This window comes from Miscanthus floridulus, unplaced genomic scaffold (genome assembly GCF_019320115.1).
Source record: "Miscanthus floridulus cultivar M001 unplaced genomic scaffold, ASM1932011v1 fs_443_2_3, whole genome shotgun sequence".
Taxonomy (NCBI): domain Eukaryota; kingdom Viridiplantae; phylum Streptophyta; class Magnoliopsida; order Poales; family Poaceae; genus Miscanthus; species Miscanthus floridulus.
In genome coordinates, this window is record NW_027096770.1 from 26,302 (window position 1) to 32,301 (window position 6,000).

The following is a 6,000-nucleotide window of genomic DNA, read 5'->3' on the forward strand; positions in this document are numbered from 1 at the left end:
CCGGATTTTTGATTCTGACAGTACTTCGCTGATGTAGTATATGGGGCGTTCTACTTAATATACACGCCCTTCTTCTTCTCTTTCTACAACAATCACAGTGCTGATCACAGTAGAAGTTGCCGCAATGTACATCATCATGTCTTCATATTTCTTTGGAGGTGTGAGAACGGGTGAGGAGGTGAGATATGCCTTGAGCTTCTTGAAAGCTTCGTTGGCTTCTTCTGTCCATTCAAACTTGTCTGTCTTCTTTAGCAATTTAAAGAAAGGTAACCCTTTTTTGCCCAGTCTTGATATGAAATGATTGAGGGCCGCCAAGCAGCCTGTTAGTTTCTGCACATCTTTGACACTTCGAGGAGGGCCCATCTCTGTTATGGCTCGAATCTACTTAGCGCTTGCTTCGATTCCGCGATGACTGACCAAGAATCCGAGTAGTTGTCCTGAAGGAACCCCGAATACAACTTGTTTGGATTCAATTTCCACCTCCATCTTTTCAGGTTTTCGAAGGTTTGCTTTAAGTCTTCAATGAGTGAATCTAGGTTCTTTGTTTTTACTACTATGTCATCCACAGTATGCTTCTACTGTTTTCGATGATCTGATCACCGAGGCACGTTTGGATAGCTCTTTGGTAAGTGGCACCAGCATTCTTGAGTCCAAATGATATGGTTTTGTAGCAGTAGGCATCAAATGAAGTGATGAAAGATGTCTTGCTCTGGTCTTGTTTCTTTAAAGCTATCTGGTGATATCCTGAATAGCAATCAAGGAAGGACAATAGGGCAGATCCTGCTATTGAGTCAACTATCTGATCAATGCGTGGTAGCCCAAACGAATCTTTCAGGTAGTGTTTGTTGAGATCTGTGTAGTCGACACACATGCGCCACTCGTCTGTATTCTTTTTCTGTACTAGAATTGGGTTTGCTAGCCAATCTGGATGGAGGATTTCTTTGATGAATCCGGCTGCCATTAGTTTTGTAATTTCTTTTTTAATTGCTGCCTTCTTAGTCGGGTGAGAATCTTCGTAGTCGTTGCTTCACTAGCTTGGAGCCTTCATTGATATCAATTCTATGCTCAGCCAACTCTCTTGGGACCCCTGGCATGTCGGCCGGCTTCCAAGCGAAGATATCTTTGTTGTCCCGAAGAAAATTGGTGAGCGTGAGTTCCTATTTTGCCGTGAGGTGGGCACTGATGGTTGCCATTTTGGAGGGATCACCGGTGCCCAGGTCGATTTGCTTGACGTCGGCTTCTTTTGGTGGTGCTAGGATGCTGGGTTTTTTAGCCGGTATCACTAGCTCTGCTGGGCTCATTTCTGCTGCAACAGTGGCTATTTCTTTTCTTCCATCGGTGGCCTGTGCTTTTGCTGCAATTTGGATTGCCTGAACATCGCAGTCAAAAGCGCGCTTCAAATCACTCCATAGAGAAAGGACACCATTTGGCCCTAGCATCTTAAGCAACAGGTATGGATAATGCGGTATTGCCATGAATTTTGCTAGTGCTGGGCGCCCAAGGATTGCGTGATATGATGAATCGAAGTCTGCAACTTCGAACTTGATGAACTCTATACGATAGTTCGAGGGAGTCACAAAAGTAACTGGTAGAGTGATTTGTCCAAGTGGCATTGCTGCCTTGTCGGGTACTATGCCATAAAAAGGCGTGCTTGTTGGTGTAATCATCCTGGCGAGTTGTAGTCCCATCTTCCTTAGAGTTTCTGAGAAAATGATGTTGAGTCCAGCTCCGCCGTCGATTAGCACTTTTGTGATAGTCATACCGGCAATAGTTGGATCTAGAACCAGTGGGTAATAGCCTGCGTTTCCTACACTAGTCCATTGGTCTTCTCTTGAGAATTGGATTGGATACTGTGACCAGTTGAGATATCTTGGGGTAGCCGGTTCTGCTGCCATGATGGTTCGTAGCTGCTAGCTTTTCTTGATGTTTGCTTCTAGAATCTGGGACCCCGGCAAAGATTACTGCTACTGTCCCCCTGGATTTTTGGAATCCCTTGTCTTCGTGGTTGTCTTCTTCTTTTTTCTGATTGCCTTCTTTGGTATTTTCGTTACTATCCTTTCTTGTGTATCGATCTTTGAAGGTGTAGCAATCTCCGATGGTGTGATTTCCTTTGGGGTGCAAGACGCAACGCATGTTTTCAATGTCGTCATACCTCCTGGGCTTGGAATTCCTTGATTTGTCAGTGACTGCTACAGGTGTTGTCTGGTCCACGTTTTCTTTCCTGATGTCTGTTATTTCAAAGATTTTGCTTGTCCGGGTTGTCTCGGTTGTTTCTATCTGGGAATCTTTCTCGTGTCTTTTCCTCTGCGGTAATAATCTTTTCCACTGTTCAACTGAATTCTTCATTGTTTCTTGGGTTTTCTTTGCAGAAGTCTTGAAATTGCCACCTAGCCATGATTTCATGAGAGAAAGCTTCGATTACTTCTCGTTGGGTGATGTCATGTACTTGAGCTTGTAGTTCGCTAAAATGTCGATAGTAATTTCTGAGACTTTTACCTCCTTTCTGCTTGAGTCCTTTTAACTCTGCGTGGGTGATTAGGTGTGTAATGATGCCCACGAAATTTTCACATAAAGCTCTTTGCAAGTCCTCCCAATTTCCGATTGATCCTGGATTCAATTTATCAAACCACTGAAGGGGCATGGTTTCTAGGGCCATGGGGAAGAACAAGGTCTTGATGTCACCGTCTCCTCCTGGCCAATTCAATCGATTGCGAGTAAATTCCTGAGCCACTGCCTTGGTTCGGTCTTGCCATCATACTTGGAGTGGTTGGACGGCTTGAACTTGTGAGGTAGTCGTATTGAAGTAAGTTTGATTGCAAAACAGGGGAATCTATCATGCGTTCTGGTTTCTGTGTATTCTGATTCAGCGCCTTCTTCTTGCCAGCTGTTGTCTGGGTGAGAGTAGTTTTGCGTGGCTGTCCGAGTAGGTGCTTTGCTTCTGGCCTTTCTTGGTTGTTTGACTCGATCGTTTTGACTATGATTTCTTCTGCTTTCTCTGTTGTGACTTCCACTTGGTCCAAATCTCTCGAAAGCGGACTTCCTTAGATTTTGATCTTCCTGCTCGTGAGATGTTGACCTATCAGGTAGTCTTGAGCGGGCCCTTCCGTCGTGCGTCCTTAGTACTGTTGATCAGAGGAAGTCCCGGAGCTGTTCTTGTTTTTCATTGGGATGTGAAGTCGCCCTGAGTTCTTCTAGTGCTTCTCGGATCTTATCGTAGGGTGTATTCACTGCTCGTCCTTCTTCGACCTCTCGCTCTGATTTTCTTCTATTGTACTCGGCTAGGTCTGACTCATATTTGATCCAAGCTTCCTTACGCTGCTTAGCACGGCATTGACGTCCTTGCTTTAATTTGTTCTTTCTCTCTCTGGCTTGCCTCTGACTCTCAGTCTCATCATCGTGCCCCTGGGTAAATGGTGATATGTTGGATTCAGATTCATCTGAAGACCTGACGTCGGGCGCTTCTGGGGGGACCAATGGTGATCGAGGACAGCGAATCATGAGTACTTCTCTAGCGTGAGTTGTTCTGTCATCGGCGTTGGTTTCCGTACTGCCAGAGTTGTTGATAACTTCAGTAGAGGCTTCAAGGTCACAGATCGAGTCTCCTTCTTGGTAGGATAGAGCTATAGTCATTGTTGTGTCAACTAGCCGGGTACTGCTATCCGTAGGAACAGAACCTGGCCAGTGGATGATGCAGTCTTGAGATGTTATGGTTAGTACGAGACCTTTCTGAGCTCCTGTCAGTGGTATTCCAAGCATTGGATTAAGAGATCTTTCGAGCTGTGCCTGATAAGACGTTGCCATGTTGTCAAGGCCGAACGGAAAAGGATCCGTCTTCTTTAGAGTACTCTGAGTGTACTCCAAGTTGTATTCTTGATAGGTTGAGGTTGTGTTCCGGAGCCTTATTAGAAAAGAACTCGGTTTTCCGAAAGAACTCGGATAAGACTCCGTCTCGGAAGCGGAACCTGAGTTTGAATCGGATGCGTGAAGCCACGAAATCTGAGTTGGATCGGACATCGTGAGCTGTGCGAATCTTCCAGCAAGTTGATCTGTCATTGTCGTCAGAATGGAAAGGTCTTGATGATGATCCGAATCTTCGAGGAGATGGCCTCGGAGCCTGCCATCGTCGTCTGCCTCGCAGATCCATGAGCCGAAGATGAAGGTTGATCCCGTCGAGAAGATCATGTTGACGAGGTCCGTCGAGCTCTTGGATGCAAAGTCGCCGAAAGCCCCTACCTGGCGCGTCAGCTGTCGATGTTTGATCACCGATAGCCTGCCACGGGGGTCCCCGGGGCAGTATGTTCGGGCTTCAGCGTGTGCGGAACTCGACGGTTAACGCAAGAGACAATCGATTTATCCTGGTTCGGACCCTCGATCTTTGATCGAGTAATAGCCCTACGTCCAGTCGGACGTTAACCTTTGCGTTGGATTGATTATAAAGTGTTGTGTTGTTGAAAAGTCCCTGTCCCTAGGAACCCTGCCCTCCTTTATATAGTCAGGAGGTCAGAATCATAATCGGTTTACAATGAGAGTTCATAGTAGGATTACAGAATAATACTTCTACTAAGATTACAGGGGAAGAATCCTAGTTAGACTAGATCTTCTCCTCTCCTTGCGGGGTATCCCGTGGGTCCCGCACCGACAATGACCTACAAGGTTCGAATTGATATTGTTCTACAAATAATATATCTCCTGAAACAAAATTGCTACGATCATAGTATAGCATTTATACTTATATTAAGTTTCAAAAACAACATGTACTTATATTTAGGGCCTCTTTGGCACGGCTTATGCCGGCTTCGGCTTCATCTATTTTACGCAAATCGAGGCACTGTAGCGTGAAGCCGTTTAGTAAGCCGGGCTTAAAATGAACTAGAAGCCAGGGAAAAACTAGTTTTTCTGGCTTCACCGACTTTGACTTCACCGGTGAAGCTGTTTTGGATGAGCCGTGCCAAAGGGGGCTTTAGTATACGGCAACTAGCCCTGTTTGATAGACAATCTGTAGTCTGATTGCTGATGAAACACCTACGAACCCCGTCGTGTAGCTGGCACCTTTCCTAGTTGAACGTTTTAATTGCTAACCTATATTAGCAGCATTAATCCTTCCTATTGTAGCTGAAAAAATACAGTAGATCACAATCCTACATTTTTTCTAGTATTAACTGGTGGATTAGTAACATTAAAATTTAAAAACATCATATATTCATATTAGTTGCACCAATATTCCTACTTTCCAAGCTAGACGATGATGAACAAAGCTTGATGCAAATTACTGTATATTATTAACTAGGGATCTGTCCAGGGTTCAGACTAACCGAAGAGCTTGTTGGTGCAGATGCCCATCTGGTCGAGGTTTTCCACGATGCCTGGGGCGGGGAGCGCCTGCGCCTCCGGACGGGACATATCCACGACGCCGGCGATGGCGGCCAGCGCGGACCGGATGTCGTGGCTGGCGCTGGCGAAGGCGTTGCTCTTGTTCATGCTCTTGCGCTCCGCCTGCCGCAGCGCCTCCTTCTGCCGGACGAGGTCGGCGTTCAGCGCCATCTCCCGCGCCGCCGCCCGCCGCAGCCCACGCACCGCGAAGGCGCACGACACCACGGCCACCAGCAGCAGGGCGCACGCGAGGACGATCACGGCGATGCACAGCGCCTGGAGCATGTGGCCCTGGACCGGGGGCCGGAGTACCAGCCGGAGCGCCTGCGAGACGCGGACGACGAGGACGACGGCGTCAGGACTCAGGGAAGCATATGCATGCATGTGTTAGATCAGGAGAATACATGCACCGTGACACACCCGGCCGTTGGGCGTTGGCCCAAAAGCCCAAGGGTGTTTTTTTTTTTTTTGTGAAAGGAAAATATACATTATTAGCATGGAATGCATGCGTATCGTATCAGCATTTAGGAAAGGAAAATACTCGATCGATGCTATTAAGGATCAAGTAATATCTGATGATCTTCTTGGAAGGATTGCGCGCTGTATGATATACTACTTGCCACGTCATTA

At 46.6% G+C, this 6,000-nt stretch overlaps 1 pseudogene; it reads right to left on the reverse strand.

The window, feature by feature from the left end:
• Window positions 1-5,754, reverse strand: part of LOC136531798 (probable histidine kinase 2) — a 31,985-nt pseudogene extending 26,231 nt beyond the window's left edge.
• Window positions 5,755-6,000: the final 246 nt, after the last annotated feature.